The following is an 18,412-nucleotide window of genomic DNA, read 5'->3' as shown; positions in this document are numbered from 1 at the left end:
AGTGCAGCAGGAGGGCTCCAGGCACACAGGAGAAGTTCCCCTGTGCCCTGTGGAGAGGCCCCTGGTGGAGCAGGCTGTCCCCCTGCTGCCCATGGGTCCCACATGGAGCAGATCTCCACACTGCAGCCTGTGTAGGAGCCCCCAGTGGAGCAGGTGGAGGTGCCCCGGCGGAGGCTGCGGCCCATGCAGAGCCCCAGCAGGAGAAGGCTGTAGTGGGTTTACGTGGCAAGGTTTTGTTAGCAAGGAGCCATAGGGGTGGCATCTGTGAGAAGAATCTAGAAGCTGCCCTGTGTTTGGTAAGAGTCCTGCTGCTGACCAGAGCCGAGCCAATAAGCGATGTTCTTTGCGCCTCTGTGAGAGCGTATTTAAGACAGGGGAAATAAATGCTGCTACACAGCAGCTGGGAGAGAGAGGGGAGTGAGAAACAGCCTTGCAGGAGCCAAGGTCAGTGACAAAGGAGGGAGAGAAGTGCTCCAGGCACTGGAGCAGAAGTCCCCTGTGGCCTGTGGTGAGGACCGTGGTGAAGCAGGATGTCCCCCTGCAGCCCATGGAGTACAATGGTGGAGCAGGGTTCCACACTGCAGCCCATGGAGGAGACCACAGTGGAGCAGGTGGACCTGCACTGATGGTGGCTAAGACATGTGGAGGACCTCTACCGGAGCAGGCCCCAGGCCAGAGCTGTAGGCCTTGGAGAGGAGCCCACACAGGAGTAGGGTGTCTGGAGGGAGTTGCTGCCCATGGGAGAGTTTGCTCCTGAGGGATGCACCCCGTGATATGGATCCGTATTTGCAGCAGTTCTGGAAGAGCTGCTACCTGTAGGAAGCCCACACACGATCAGTTCGGTAAGGACTGCATCCTGTGGGAGGGACCCCACAGCACAGGGGATGAGAGTGACCGAGAAGGAGCAGTGGAGACGAAGTGCTGTAGACAGATGGCAATCCCCATTCCCTTGCTCCCCTACACCACTCAGGGGGAGGAGGTGGAAGAGGGTGGATGGGGGAAAGGCATTTTTGGTTTCTTTCCTTTGTTTCTCATTTCTCTAGCTTGTTAGTAATAGGCAATAAATCTTATTATCTCCCTACTCTGTCTCTTTTGCCCATCATGATAATTGTTGAGCAATCTCCCTGTCCTTATCTCAACTCTTGAGCCCTTTGCATTGCATTTTCTCCCCCTTTCCCTTTGAGGAGGGGGAGTGAAAGAGCAGCTGAGGTGGAGTTCAGCCGCCCACCCAAGTAAAACCACCACACAGGCTTCGGGCCAGAACTGCAGCCTGTGGAGAGGAGCCCACACAGGATCAGGTGATCTGGCGAGAGCCTGTGTGGAATAATTGCTGGAGGTGACTTACTAAGGCTAAACTTCTGTCCATGTCTTAAGAGAAGTTTCAGTGTTAAGGAAACTTCCAGGGTGAGGTGCAGCAGATATGCAAGGAATCTGTTCCATGATACACCATAGCCTGCAACATTAGTTATTGGTGATACTACGTGAGCTTGGTGTGCTGACTCTAAGGGTTACAGCACAGAGGGTGAAGTGCAGTGAAGACACCGCAGTCAGGTTCTCTGCTATCACTTCATGTGGCGCAATTACCACATGGATGCCAGGGTTCTTTTAGGATCAGTAACTGCTACTACTTTATTGATGACATAACTTCTTTTCTCTCCTACTGAGGGCCTACCTTCATCTCTCACACTGAGGGCATAACCTCCTTCTCTTGTTGCATCCCCATATTGAGGACAGGCTCCCTTCTTATACCATTTGCCCCACAGCAGTACTTTTCCGCTAAGTATTCATTGGTCAAGAACTTTGCCCAGCAACAGGGAACACCCAGCCCTAAGGGCCTGGAGAACAAACAACTGGAGACAACAAGGCAAAGAGGCGTCTCTGTCTCCTGAATCACCCTTCTTTGTTCCCTCTAAACTCTCCTGATGGCCTCATGGTTAAGAGTCTGATGTTATCACCAGTCCTGGGGCTTGTTGACCCCCATGGCCACACTCCCACAACTTCAGGGAGAACCAAATGGTATTGCAGAACTGCATGGCCAGCCCTGATTCTAACTGATAACCAAATTATGTCCTTTGGGTCAACTTTGCTCATTATAATCCCATTATAACGCCAAAACACACCGCCATCCCAAAGGCTATCTGCCTCCAAGGTGCAACCATCTGTCACTGAGCATGCACTCAGAATTTCTCTGAGCCTATACCTTTAAACAAAGGCAAGAAAAACTTATACAAATCACAATGAAGATTTTTGATGACTAGTGACTCAAGCTCCACAAGTAAGAAACATAACCCCCATTTTTAAAAAGGAATAAAAGGAAGACCTGTGGAACTACAGGCCAGTCAGTACCACCTCTGTGCCTGGCAAGGTCATGGAGTAGAAAACTCCTGGAATCTAAGTATGAGCTAAGGGTTATGGAAAATAAGGAGGTAATTGGCAACAGCCAGCATGGTTTCACTAAGGGCAAAATGTGCCTGACAAAACTGGTGGCCTTTTGATAATAGAGTTACAGCAGTTGTGGATAAGGGAAGAACAACTGACATCATCTACCTGGACTTGTGCAAAACATTTGGCACTGTCCCACATAACATCCTTTTCTCTAAATTTGATAGATATGGATTAGACAGATGGACCACTCAGTGGATAAGGAATTGGCTGGATGTTCACACTGAAAGAGTTGCAGTCAACAGCTTGATATCCAGGTGGAGATTGGTGGTGCTCCTCAGAGGTTGGTATTGATACTTCCACTGTTTAACACCTTTGTCAGCGACACTGATGGTAGAGTGCATCAAGATTGCAAGTTTGCCAGTGATTCCAAGCTGTGTGTCTATACCATCCAGAGAGACCTTGACATCCAAGGGATGTCAAGAATCAGGACATTCAGAGAGAACTTGACTGGCTTGAGAGGCAGGCCTCTGTAAACCTCATGAGGTTCAGCAAGGCCAAGTGAAAGGTCCTGTACTTTGGTTGGGACAATCCAAAACATGAATACAGGCTGGGTAATGTGGACTGAGAGCAGCCCTAATGAGAGAGACTTAAGGTTGTTGGTTGATGAGCTGAGCACGAGCTGGCAATGTGTGCTTGCAGCCCAGAAAGCCAGCCATGTCCTAGACTGCATCAAAAGAAGCATGTGTGGACAGCAGGTCGAGGGAGGTGATTCTCCCCCTCTACCCTGCACTTGTGAGATCCCATATAGAGTACTGCATTTAGCTCAGGAGCTCCCAGCACAAGAAGGACATGGAGCTCCCAGCACAAGAAGGACATGGAAAGATTAGAACGAATTCAGAGGAGGGCCACAAAGATGATCAAAAGACTGGAGCACCTCTCGTATGAAGACATGCTGAGAGAGCTGGGGTTGTTCAGTCTGGAGAAGAGAGGGCTATGGGGAGACCTTATAGCAGCCTTCCAATACCTGAAGGGGGCCTACAGGAAATCTGGGGTGACTCTTTATCAGGGAGTGCACAAGGGGTAATGGTTTCAAAGTAAAAGAGGGTAGATTTTGATTAGATGTAAGGAAGAAATTCTTTAGTCTGAGAGCAGTGAGGCACTGGAACAGGTTGCCCAGAGCAACCCCATCCAGTGCATGCCCCATCCCTGGAAGTGTTCAAGACCAGGTGGGATGGGGCTTTGAGCAACCTAGTGTAATGGGGGGTTGGAACTAGGTGACCTTTAAGGAACCTTCCAACCGAAACCATCTATGATCTTAAGATTTCTTAAGAATTCTTAATTGATAAGAATTCTTTTTGATAAGTCATATTAGAGTCTCCAAAGTGCATATAAAATGAAATACAAATGCTTATACAAGTGCATATGCAATGCACTTATTTTCTTATAAAATAGAAGCAATAAAACTTATTTTGTTATAATATAGAAATTATGGAGAAATGCCTGTATCAAAATATGTAAGAAAACCCATACTCGTGTTTTAAATTGTATACCTTAATGACTTGCATGACTATGTATCTTTTTTCCCTATGTGACTAATAGTTATCTTTTGATTTACATACAGATTTTTTTATGTCTTTGTGAGACATTTTATTCAAGAGCATAAACTGTTTTCTTTTATAAAGTCCTATAAACCAAGGCAGGTAGAGATTTTTTCTTCAGTTATTTAGTTCTACTTGATTTGATTGCACTAATGCAAATAACTCCTTAATGCTGCAAAATGCATGGGACTGAAATACCTCCATTTTCAACGGAATATATGAATATACATGTTGTCTATAGTCCTTCTTCCTCAGGAGAAAACACTATTGCAGTTTATTGGTGACTACACCAATATACATTATTATTAAAATAAAAAACAGTTCTTGACCTCAAGCACACCCTTTAATAATATGTCTTGTGATACAAATACAGATAAAAAATAAAACAAAACAAAACATTATATTTCAATGTAATACTGAAAAATGAAAGGGTAATCAGCTTTGCACATTGCATAAATAAGGTTTTTATTTGACATAAAATATTTAAAATAATTCATATTGCCTTCTTGCTTACCAGTCACTTCCAAGTGTTGCAGATGTGGACACAAGGGGAAAAAATAAAAAAATGCTATTTGAATTCCTATAGCACTTAAGATGTCAGAAGACCTTGAGCTTCATTATGCTGAGCTTCACATAATCTAATAGCAAAAGACAGTCCACAGTTAAATCTGAGATAAACAGATAGAACAGGAAAAAAAAAAAAAAAAAAAAAGAAAAAGAAATCAGTGTACAGTCAGATGAAATGAAATTTCTCCACATCATCTTTAAACAGTAGAGCAAGAGGTAACATTTCTTTAGTTCATCATGGTCACAACTTGTTTGTAATTAGTCAAAAAAATATATCCCAGAGGAACTCAGAGGACTTTTATTTGAGATTGATTTTTGTAAACCATAAATCATACTATAATATATATATATATATATATATATATATATATATATATATTTATATACAAATTTTCCTTATTGGTAAGTTTTGTACTGGGGTTAGATTTGTATCTTAGAATTAGGTGCTTTAGTGACTGTAGCACAGAGACCATGAACTTGCTCTTTTATTTGTTTATTTATTTTTAAAGTGGCAATAAAATCAGACAGCTACTTAACAGCCTTAACATTGCCCAAAACCATATGGTCAAAATGCAGAAGATTGATGCAACCTATTAAGCTATAGTAAATAAAATAAGATGAGAAGAACAGAGCTAACATAAAGCTGTGTGACACACTCTACCTCAGATAACAGAAGGGAGCAAGTAGTTAAAAACTCTTACTTGTTGCTATGAACTACACGATTTTCACGATTGGTGAGGAAGTAGAGCTACAGACCTTCTGTGCACATTAGCTCACTGCAAGGCTTTGTGTATATAATTGGCTGAATAGGGACCTCCAGTATTTTTCTAAATGTCATAGGCCTTATAATCTGAATTAAGTACCTTAAGGCTGGATTGTTCATCACTGAAATGCATAATAAGCCCTTGGGAGTTGCAGACATGTGATTCTGTTACTAAAAATGTATAACAGAAGGCATATTAGAAGGGCTCATACATAATAATGCATAAAGAACAACATAGTCAATTTATACTAAATTTCTGCATTAAATAGTTTATTGCAATGAAGTTATTCCTATTATGACAGATAAAAGTGTTTGCATATAAATAAGGCTATATGTTCAACATTTATTATTCATGTTTGACATATGCATACTGAAAGACTAATTGTACATTCTACTCCCCTGTGGCAACATCTAAAAGTGTTATAAATTAATAACTCACAAATTGTCGTACAAATTAGAAGCAATCATACACGTTTGTCTCTTGACTTATAGCTGGACTTTGCAGGCTCTAGTCATTGTCAGTTATGATAATCCTCAGTAAGTCTTTCTGTTTAATTACGAACTCTCTTGTATGCATATGATTTAATAATTCATGCAAACTACCATGCTGTTTGTTGTGATAAAATTTTTATCTGTGCACTGGGGGAGCAGATGAGGAGTAGTATTAGTGCTCAGTTTATTCTTTCCCGATAGTTCATGACATTTACATTGGTCTCCTGTGATCATTAATATGCCAATCCAACAGTTATTTTCAACCATCCTTTTGGATGATTGGCACACTGTCTATGAAAATCCTTTTTCTCAAATTGAAGCCAGCAATATCCCAATGCTTTTCTGAATTGTATTGGATTTGTGATTAAGTCCAATTTATTGGTCAGCTGCTCACAGACACTCTTTGTTTATTCCGTACTAGATGACAGTCTTACGATCCAACATCAAAACTGGAATAATTTGGGTATGAATGCTCAATACATGGTCTTTATCATAAAAATACAGGAGGAATACATTAAGTGTTAAGCAAAAACATGAAGACCAGTTGATTTATTCAGTAAGGCTTCTATTTTCATTGGAAAATAATTCAATTCAAAACACTTCGAACAGAATCAGTCTCCCCCTTCAAAGAAAAACAAAAAAGTGCCTTTTACAATTGTTTATGGTGGAATCTACTTTTAAAAAGTCTAGTCATGTACAAGTGTATTTTTTTTTCTTAATACTCACTGTCTAAGAAAGCCAGTAGGAATGTTTGGAGGTTAGCAAAACTAAGCAAATTAATTGAAAGTACATGTGCATATATATGTGTATTTTTTCTGCAAGACTGTCATTTGCATAAGAAAACCCACAAAGGAACACATATATATATAAATATTTTCATGCACCATACCTACATACTTAATAGTGCTAAAATATCTTGAAAAATGACCAATAACTGAGAGGGTTGAAACAGAAATTAAAGCCACTAAATAGCAATCAATTTAATAGAGGACTAAGATGTGGTGTTTTTGTTGTTGTTGTTGTTTTGTTTTGTTTTGTTTTTCCTAAACCAATATATCTTTTTTGTTTGTTTTTTTTTTTTTTTTTGTTTTTTTTTTTTAATCTTCTGAATTTTATGACACAGTAGAGAAAAGAAAAGTGATGAATTTGTGGGGAAAAAAAAGTATTATATGGTACAGTATATGGTACAGCAAAAATAAGACTAGAGATATAAGATGTAACCTGCTAATATTTCTTATATATTAGTTTTGGATCTAGAATCCATACAATTATGGAAATTATAAAAATTCTGGTGAGATCTGATAACTCTTAGTGAAACTGATTTGAGAAAGAGTAGGAAGTCATTATATTATGCTATATTATCTTTAAAAAGAGTGTAATTGCACATTAGAAGAAATCTCTCCAAGTGAATTGATTGTTGTTGTTGTTATTGTTCTTAATAGTTTGGTTTTGTGCTTTTGTTCATGTGTATGTGTATGTTTATTTTTATTGTATTTTCTGTGTGCAGTGTAATCTTCTTGTGGTGTTATAATGAAGTATCACATGGATAAAATAAATTGTTCACTAGCCAAAACGTAAATGAATGGATGTCAACTGTGGCCTCAGATGAACCATCACTAGAATTACTTACTTGTGAAAAATAAAGCAAACACCTTATTTCCAAATGTGAACTCTCAGTTCCATTTGAAAATATTGCCACTTTTATACCACTTCACCTTGCTCAAGTGGAAATAGAAGATAATCATTTAAAGATGAAATGAAGGGAGATACTGTTCTTTCCTACCTCATCCGGAATTCAAGTTGTCTGTATCATGTTTCTGTTTTTTGTTTGCTCTCCTTTGTTTGCTCTCTTTTCTTTCTTGTACCTTTCCATCCTTTCTGTATTTTCTCTCTTTCTACATTTTTTTCCCTTGGGGGTAAGGGATTAGTGTTGAAGAAAAGTGACTAGTCATGGCTAGGCAAACAGGATTTACAGCCCGAAAGAACCGCTTCCATATTTGATGAGGCTATGAAATGATACTTGATTCTGTAAAAACAAAAAGCAGTGATTGCAAAGGCAGAGGAAGTACTTCCATCATTTAGAAATATGGTAGCACTCAAATATTAACATTTAGTGGGGAAAATGAAATTGACTAGATGTGTAAAATTAAGAAATGAAAAAAAAAAAAAAATCTAACATGTCAGAATTACGGTACTTTCTTATTTAAATTATTTCTTTATATAAACAAATAATTAAATTTATGTTAGAGAAAAAATGTGCTGGAAAATTCAAGTTTAAAAATGCATTTAGGCATGTCCTGTTATTTTAGCTGAGATAAAACTAATAGGCCAGTGAACAGTGATAGATGGGATTTTCACCATGGATTTTTGTGTAATATCTGATCTCAATATTCATGTTGAAATGTAAGCCTTCAATTTATTCTAATTATCACAGATTGGTAAACCAAATTATTTCCTATATCTTTCTAGATGGGAAACTCATCTGTTCCTGGCAGAACGAGGAACATTAGTTACTAAATGATAAAGCAACATGGACATGGATTCAAGTGAGATGTTCCTGATTCTCATCTGATTTGTGGGACTGGTTCCAGGTAAATGCTTGAGACAGAATGTGTCTCTTGTCTACCTGAATGACAGCAATGATGATAAGACAGCTAGGTGAATAAATGTGGAAGTCCTATAATGTCTGTAGAGCTGTAGAGTAAGGAGGTACTAGTAAGGAGCTAGAGTAAGCAACAGGGTTAAAATTTGTTGCATGACAAAATTGGAGCAGGAAAAATAAATTTCTAAATATAACTCTTAGGTTATATTCTCTATATGGACTCTCTTCTCTATATGGACTTCAGTTTGAACTGTTTTAGTCTTTATTACTTGTTTATATAACAAGTAATAGTTTTCATTTCTACTTTTTATTTATTTTTTTTTTTATATATATAAGGACAAGATGATCTTTATTAAGAAATGTTTAATTTTGCCTGTTCTGTGAGATTGTTCTACAAATTGAATTTCACATACTTAAGGCCAGGGTGCCCTTTTTTGCATCCCCTGTTAATTGGTTCCCAGTAGTTTAAGGACACATATTTTAAACATATATTTTAACCATCTTTTTTGTTGTCATTACATATGTAGATGGCATGGCCTGAGTGGGTGTGGCTTTCCGCACAGCAGCCCATGTAGAGCTGTGCTCTGCACTGGTAGCTAGGTATCACAGCACTGATGATGCACCAATGCTTTGTCTATTGCTGAACAGTGCTGGCACAGCATCAAGACTCTCTCCAAACCCCTTCAAAGCCAGTACGCCATGGGTGGGCAACAGGTGGGTAGAGGACAGCAGGCAGCTGGCCTAAACTAATGAAAGCAATATTCCATACTGTATGAATGTCACACAGCAATAAATACTGGAAAAGGAGAAGAAGGAGGAACTTTCCACATGAAAATGTCTGTCCTCCTGAACAACAACTACACACATTGAGGCCCTGCTTCCCAAGACATAGTCAAACATTGCTCATTGAGGGGAAGTAGAGAATAATGTTTTCTTTGTTTGTTTGTTTGTTTTCTCTCATTTATTCCAGAAGGCTTTGCTTTATATATTTATTTATTTTTCCCTGTCTTTTCCCTTTAAGTAAATTATCCTTATTTCATACATGAGCTTTTTTCTTTCCCGTTGTACTTTATTCCCCCCACCCTCCTTTTGAGGAGGGGGAGTGAGAGCTGTTGTGGTGGAGTTTAGCTGTCCAACAGAGTGAAACCACCACAGATGGTGAATGACATCTGAGTGGTTCATGACTGGTAATACTGTGGTCAGAATCTGTATTTGGAGGCCATTGTGAAACATATATACTGTACTATCTTCCTCCCTTTCTGGCCACATGATTGGCTTACTGGAGCACTTGTGCAGATTTTTCTAGCAATACTTTTGGTGTTATTCATTTCAACAAAGTACTGACATGTAGTTATTCTGTTATGCTTTTACGATCTGATTGTGATTAGTTTTGTAACTGGATTTTCTGGCCTGCCTTTTGAAATTTACTTGTAGAAGATGAATACCTATTTTGTCTGAGGTAGAACGTTCACCACTTCAGTAAGTAATTCTTCTGTAGATGCATAGCTACTGATATGATCTTTGATCTTTTGGTTTATTCTCTGTCTACGTTCATTGTTGGTGTGAAAGCTGATTTCTCCTCAATGGGGAGCACAATTCATCTATGCCTCTTTACAAAAAGGATGGTGAGGATCTGAGCTTTACATTTTCAGAAAGAAATCTATACCAGGTATTGCACCGTAAGAGACATTTTGGAGTCTAATCGCTTTCATAACTGTATATCAAAAATTCTACTGTTGTTGGCCTTTTCCTTAAACATTATTGGCTGATGAGTTCAATATGAGTAACTATTACATAGTTTCATTTAAACATAACTCATTTTTTATTTGGATCTTGTCAAAGGACCCAAATAAAAGTTGTATCAAAAAAAAAAAAAAAAAAAAAAAAAAAAAAGAGAGAGATCTGGAATAACAGAGAAAGTCTTTGGATTGATTTTATGGATCCAGGGTTGGTGATACCATTTCTGGTCAGTTAAAATGTTAAATTACAGGGATATTTAGATCACTTCTCAATCAGAGAAACACCAGTGCATATGTGTATATACGTAGTCAGTTAACATCAAGGTTGTAATTTACTTGCATGTAATGTCATTTAGGGTTGGCTTTAGATTGAAAAGATTATACTGTTCGTCAGTATATTGTAATCACAAATTAAAGCTTTTGGATTAGCAGTTATAATTCCCTATGCAGTATATATGGGGAAATAATGTACCCACCACTGTTAGACATTTGCTTCCTTTTTGATGCACATTCCTAGGAAGAGCTCTTCTCTGACCAGAGATCTGTGAACACTGAACACAGCCTTCCAAGAAAGGAGATTATTCCACTCTTCCCTTGGTCATGAACTGTAGACATTGGACCTTCAATGTAAGTGTCTGTAGGAAGTATTAATACGAAAAAAAAAAATAATGCATTATATTGCTTATTTCCAAATAATACGAGGACCACTATGTCTTCCCTTTTTAGTTCTCCTCTACAGGAAGATATGGAAGAATGACTTTAGATCATCCATAGTTATTACCTTGTCAGTCTCCTCAGTGTTTAAAAGATGAGGCAAGGGGGGTTTCTAAAATTTTTGACCAAGGCAGGAAGTGCTCAGGGCCATACAGGAATAGATATACATGTACCACAAGATACACAACAGAGGCAAAAGGTAGTAATTCCTAGGGGAGCTCTACAGGTGATAGTTAAAAGCAAGCAAGTGTGGGACTAATCATTTCTATAAGAGCTGTTTGGAGCACCCTTCTCTTTGTCATTCCTTTTTTTCCTGAATCTGCCCCTCAGGACAAGCTATCAACCCTTTCTCTCTCCATAGCAGGACACAGCAAAGATGTCCACACTAGTGGTAAATGGGTTTGGGCACTGTGACTGGAGTGATGATTAGGTTCACTGGGGACACCTTATGGAACATTTTCTTTATATATGCATGTGTATTCAGAGAGTAACACTTGAATGGCTTGGCATTTCAAGAGCTCCAGCTTGGCTTTCCTACTTTATTCGGTTACCTTCCCTTCTAAGTTCAATCATAACTATAAATTCTCTCAGATATAAATTAACATAGAAAATGAGAAAACAAATGATAGAACAATAGTACTCTGCTTATTCTGTTACTTTCTAAATCGAGGTCCTTATGTTCTGTCATGGGATTTGTCTTGAGTGGATTGCTTTTGACCTTGAGTCTGTTGTCTCGATCTGAAATTACACCTCACTCATCACTGTCAGTGTCAAAAGATGTATTAGTATGCACAGCAACAACAGCAGTAGTGGATTCCTCAGAGGAAAGAAGTGTATCTGTTTACTTTTAAGCTTGTCAGTTAGTCTTTATCCTCTATATTTAGGCTTTATCACCAGTTGCCGATAGTGTTTCCAAAAGCACTGTATAAAAATGAAATCTAGAATTACAAATGCTAAGGAAAAAAAATATGGTATTTGAAGGCTTTCTTTTCAAATTAGAAATCAAGGATTCACATTATAGTGCATGCATGTGGTTTGTTGTGTGTGTTTGTTGTTTTTTTTTTGGTGGTGGTGAGGTTTGGGGGTTTTATTTTTTGTTGTTGTTTGTTTGTTTTTGTTCTTTTGATTAAAAATAGAACTCTATCAGGAGATTTTCAGTTCCCTTTTGTTTAAGTGATGTTAAAATTGGTTTCTTAATGTAGGCATTGAGACTTTAAAATTAAATACATTTTTCATTAGAATTATGTTTAAATTATAATTTTATTAAAGAATGAAAGAAAATTTCTCTTATGGTTCAATGACAAGAAAATTAAAGTGAAAGTCATCCTACCATTCTGTAAGGAGCTGTGTCCTGTCTTGTGCGTTGTCCTCCCTTTCTCCACCATTTCCAATGATATACCAACAATACCTACCACTATTAATTTGTCAATGATTATTATAATGACACTGCAAAACTGTGATTGAAGCCAATCACAGACATTTTTCCCAGGTCATATGCCACCAAACTACTACATTGTTAAATTAACATCATAATATTTTTCTCATCCTTGAAAAGTACATCTGGAGGCTGAGAGCTTTAGCTCATTAGTCTGATAATGACAAAAACACATAATCTTTTCACAAGTTGTAAGTCTTCTTGGTACCAAACACTGCCAAACAATAAACAGTGGTTTTCTTTCAGCTTGCATATTGGGTTGAAAAATCTTAATGTTTCCAATAGAAATTTTACATATTCACGATTTCTTCTAGTCAGCTTAAATTTGATTAACATTGTATAAATTTGTTCTTTCTTTGCACTTCCAAGACTTCTTAAAATAGGTAAAGATGAGTTTTTAAGACAGTTTGTTAACAAGTGTAATGATAAAATGTCATGCATGTATGACTGTCAAATTCTTCTACTGTTTTACAGCATACTCTTTGGTTAAAATCAAAATGGACTACAGTATGGAGAGGTACACCAAGTACTTATTTCACCCTGAAGTTTTGACCATAGACATCAGATGATGTAAGAAAGTATAACATGCATTTGACTCTACAAAGTTTAATCATCCCATGGAGAAACAGAAACTTTGGGTAACAGCAAGTGGTTAATTGTTACATGCTTGCATCCAGGATTTTGTATACTTCCTTCATGGACAGTAGGGGAATGCTTATGCTCATGCTGTGCCTTCACAAGCTGTTCTGATTTTTAACCCAGTAAAATAGTACACTTCTCTAAACCCCTCCTAATATCTTTGCTACTCACAAAATGATTACATAAGAAATCTGTAATCAATTTTTTCCTCAAATACTAAAATACTAGTAAAAGATGGTAAAAAGCTTCTTCTAATCAAAAACGATGGGATTTTTTTGTTTGTTTTTAATAAGTAGTAATATTTTTTTCTTATTCATTGAAATGTACTTTAGATCACAAGAACTTTCAAAACTAGACATTTTCAAGAATGCTTGACACTGACATAACACAATTCTCTTTGATCAACCTATTTGTAAAAAATACTCAAAGAGGTCAAGAGAATAAAAATTCAGTTCGTGCTAACTGTCTTTGAGTATTCACCTTATTTATTTAAGGTATTCTGTAAGTTATTACAATAAGTCATCTATTAAAATGATAAAGAACCTCCATATAACCTTTTGTGAGGATTCTGTCCTAGTTTTGTAGGCACAAGAGGTTTAAATAGATTATACCCACAGATTGTAAAGGAAAACTGTTCAAACTCATGTCAAGTTTAATTATATTATCCTAATTCTCTTTCAAGTATTCCACGGGTTAATGCAATAAGTAAGCCTAACATGAAGTTTAAAACATTTTTTTGCATGTTGATTATTCTCACTCAATTCCCATTGACTCAAAGCCATGAAAAGGGATCAAGATTTCTTTTCAAGGGAAGAACTGCTATGGACATAAGGCTAAAAGATACTTTTTACATCTTAAAAAACAGGAAATTTGGAGAATAATCTATGATCTAAGTATGACTGAGGAGATAATTGCATGATGACTCCTATTGGCAGACCCCAAAACCTTTGCACGAAGCTGAACCCTTATGATTCATATTCCCCTTCCTTTTCAAACAACCTAATTTTAAAATACCTACTCTTTACAATAATGATATGAGAACACCTTTGTGTATATTTGACCTGGAAAGAAGTATTATAAACACAGTTTAAATTTGTTCTAGACTACTAAAGTAGTATCTAATACAATTATAGTCATACAACCTTTTGTGTAGCAATTAGAATTTTATCTTTATTCAACCATTTTTAAAAAACATTATTGTCATTATATCATGTTCACAATGCCTTGCAGCACATTTGGCCATACAACTACTGATGGTAAGTGCTTTGAATATTTGATAGTAATACAAAATGTAAAAAGAAAAAAAAAGGAAAAATGTACACAAATTCTACTGTTTGACTTAACAAGGGGAAGGCTGTAATAATCAGCTAGGGGAAGACAGCACTTGAAAAAAAAAAAAAAAGTGAATGGTTATCTAGAAATGTGCATTCATGTCTGTGTACATCTGTACATTTTTGTTTTATTAATTTTTACTGTCCCTGGCTTTTCCTTGATTTAAATGTCATCACACCTCTTATCACAACATTATTTCTTACTATGTATTCTGTTTCTCTATCTACTTTTTAAGTCTCATTCTATACTTAAATCTTGCTTATCATTTTAAAGCCCTTCTTAGTCATTCTGTTCTTTTAATATTATTTTTAGATTGAAAAAGTCAGGTTCGTATGCATTCTACTATACGGAATCATGTTATCATTTGTGTCTAGTTCTAATGGTAATCTAATCTGTCCAACCTAACTCAGACTGTAAATGCCACCTCACATTTAATTGCATGTTATATACCTACAAATAACTTTGTTTTCAAGAAGATTTGGCCTAGTTGATTAGTTTCAACCCTTCTTTCAAAACTTGTATTAAATGGGAGAAACAAGCATGCAGTGTGATAGAAGTCTGCCATATCCAGTTAATTACTTTATAATTTTGCATCATCTTTAAATTAAATCATCTTTTTTTTTTTCTTTTTTTTTTTTTTTTTTTGCAAACTAGTTAGATAAAAATATCTCTACAGCCTATCTTATCTGTTTTCATTTGCTTTATATCATCCCATGCTGTGTTCTTGGACTATCTCATCTATACATGTCTATATTAACATTCTCCCAATAAGTCCACATGCATCTTTATGCCCTAAAACACTATATTTTTCTGAGGTGTTTGATATCAGTCCTAAAGAAAAAGCTGTTTTATTCCTCCTTATATCAAACATCTGACATGTCCTCGTGGTCTGTTACTGGGATAAATGACTAAGGTCCTAGAGAAGTGAAGAAAGGTGTTTTGCCATGATCTTCTTAGGAAATACTTGGAAGTTTAAAAGCTTTAAGAAAATTGTCAGCTTTTCTCATGCTTTTTCTCTGTCAGCTTTTTCTCATGGTCAACCAGATTTTTTTTTTTTTTTTTCTGAAAACTTCACTCAAAACAGCATTCCAGTGCTTTCAGAAATAATTGAAATAATTGTGACACATCGCTATATCCCTCAAACCTGTATTAATTTCTCCATATGCATTTCTCTAGATTATGAAGCAGGTTATGATTAATGAAACATTAATGTTAATGAAAACTTACATGGAAAATATTTATTGTCAACAGAAAAACAAACAAAAAAACAAACAAACAAAAAAAGTATTCCATTTGACACTACCTGAAGATTTGACCCTGAAAGGGATCAGATGTGCCATACCTTTTTTTTAACATTATTCATTGTGATTGAGTGGGACAATTTAATTTTAAGACAACAAACTTGTCTGGAGGTTAAATGAACATTGAAACATCTGTGAAATATAAAAAGAACCTCCAGAGTCCCTCATGCTCATGTTTTATCACTCGTGTATTTTCTTTAATTCATATTCTTTCATATGCGATGAACAATTACAAGAAAAGTTACTTTTGCAAGGATAAATGTGTGTGGTCTTCTAAGGACCATGAATCACCAACAACACTTTAAATAATAAAACACTGCTTGTTTAACATACTCTTATATCTTAAAAGCCAGCTGAACATGTAAGGGTTTTCTGGACATCCTTTAAAAGCAAAACTATAAAACATGTTGATTTATGCCTCAGTATGATACTGAAATGCATTATAATTACCCTAATCAATGTTTTATGTAGCAGCATACCCATTCCATAAGAATTCCAGTATGGCATTTTGGCCCACACAACCATTCCTCATAATGTAAAACATATATATATATATATATATATATATATATATATATATATATATATATATATATATAGTATATCTTTAGTTATGGAAAATATATGTATCTCTATATCAGTATCTAAAAACAAAACAACAACAACAACAACAACAACAACAACAAAAAAAACACCATGACATTGAAAAGTCATAAATATGGGGATATGTGTACTAGTCCTGACAAACCTGTAGTCCAGTACTAAGACATTTGCATTTCCTTAGTAGAATGTTAGATCTCCATTTTGATGAGGAATATTCAAGTCAAGATATACTTATCCCATGCAACATAACACAACTTAAGGAGTATAAATTTGGAATTTACTTCAGTCTTGTGTTCTCAGAGGTGACACAGTTACAGAGTTCTCAGACTCTGGCACTTTGACACTTCATGTTATAGTGGTTGGAACCCAACAGTAACAACCCAAAATAATAAGTGGGATAGTTCCACCCAAAACTTGATGGAAGAGACTGTTCTTTTAGGGGAAGTCTAGAAGGAACTTAATCTCCGAAAGAAATCAAATACTAATGTATTAACCACATTTCTTGTTCTGGTATGAACTGATCTGTGAACACAGGTAGATTTTTAAGAATCTATTTCTGTAATAATCACAGCCCAAAATGTACTGACAATATTTAACAGAGTGTGTGAAGCAAATAGTAAGTAGAGGGTTATTACATGTAATGCAAGTCTTTTTGTAATCTCTGAATCAGAGATGCACTGGAATCATTACTGGCATCATAACTACTGTTTAACACCAAAAGGATGCCCCTGGAAAAGCAGAATTGCTGTTGCAGATGAGCTTTGATGATGTTTCTGGTATTGTTTGAGTTGTTCAACAAAATGCTTGATTTTTCTAATTTGAGTTTAATGTCTAGCAATTTAACAATTTACTAGTGTGAAGGTATATAACGTAGGGATGGTTCACATTTTTACAGTGTCATTATAATAACCGTTTAGTATTATTATTAAACACTTGTCAAACTTTTCATTAGAAGTCTGTATTACAAAGAGTTTTCAGCAAACACGTACTTTTAACATATTCTGTTTTTTAGGATAACAGGAAAAGGTGAATATAACTCCTTGGAGAGAGGGAAAAGAGAGAGAGAGGCAGAAGGAGAAAGAGACTTAGACATGAATCTGTAACAAGAGCTGATTCCTGTTATGTGAAATAAAGAATGTGGCTGCCTCCTCCTTTAGCCGCTTCAGACCACAAATGCTCCTGTCCGGCCTGTGGTCTGCCCAGGCTGGGGACTGGCTGCTGCTTTCCCTTTTACAGGTTCAAGCAGTGCCAACGCCGAGTACGTATCCTAGAGAAGAAGAAACACAGAGACAGGACACTGACACAACCCATGTCAGCATGGGTTCATATTGTGCCTTCAACAGCACTTTCTCCCAGGACGCACGTAACACTGACACAGTCAGCAGAGTGCTCTTCCTCATCTCTGGCTGCTAGACACAGAAGGTCACATGTGCAGGCACACACACACACACACACAGAGCACTCTCTAGGTTCACAAGCACATTTGTGGATCCTGGCAAGAACTGGCACATCCTCTCTGTCTGTACAGCACCCACAGCCCTGCTTCAGCTGCCCATGTAGCGTAGTCCTGCACTCTGCTTACTTATGCTGATGCCCCCCAGCAGCTGGTTTGGGAACCCACACTGCTCCCACCCCATGGTTGGAGGTAGAAGACTTCACTTGCTCCATTAGCAGGTGCTAGGGCCCCACTCATCTGCACCACAGTCTGCAGGGCCTAGACCCTGAGCCTGACTCCAGGAGCTGGCAACAGTTTCACTCCTGTAGACAGGTCCCACCAGTAGCAGGCACACAGTCCTTCAGCACACATGCACACACAGGAGAGACTGTGAATACACAGAGAGAGAGTGTTGAGAAAAGATTTCATGAGAAAATAGAAGAGACTGTGGTGATCAGGCACAGGGCTCAGCCAGACAAGCACACTGACTGGTCCTGGTTTATAACACAACTGGCTCTTTTTAACCCTTTTCCACCTGTCCCCTCTCTTTGTTCCTCCTGCTCCACCTTTCCCCTGCACGTCTCTGTGCGTTTGTAGAGCTCTGCAATTTCTGCACCCTCCCAGTCCAGATCAAGTTCATGATCTTATCAGTTGCCAGGTTCATCCTTCCTGGAAATTGTGCCTGCAGCTTGTTAGCCTACTAAGTACTGAGACTGGGAGGTTTGTTTCTTGGGACTGTCTTCCACCTTAGAAGTCCTCCATCAGATAACCCTACTGGCATAAATATTCCCACATACTCACGTGCTC

At 37.3% G+C, this 18,412-nt stretch overlaps 1 long non-coding RNA gene across 1 annotated transcript; it reads left to right on the top strand.

Moving 5' to 3' along the window:
• The first annotated feature begins 2,340 nt into the window (after nt 1-2,340).
• Nucleotides 2,341-17,785, top strand: LOC116485343. The gene is made up of 4 exons (XR_004252854.1): nt 2,341-2,725; nt 8,275-8,396; nt 10,664-10,773; nt 17,407-17,785. It is a non-coding gene; the product is annotated as an uncharacterized LOC116485343 (long non-coding RNA).
• The last annotated feature ends 627 nt before the right edge of the window (nt 17,786-18,412 follow it).

This window comes from Aythya fuligula, chromosome 2 (assembly GCF_009819795.1).
Source record: "Aythya fuligula isolate bAytFul2 chromosome 2, bAytFul2.pri, whole genome shotgun sequence".
Classification (NCBI taxonomy): Eukaryota; Metazoa; Chordata; class Aves; order Anseriformes; family Anatidae; genus Aythya; species Aythya fuligula.
This window is presented reverse-complemented; position numbering and strand designations above follow the sequence as displayed.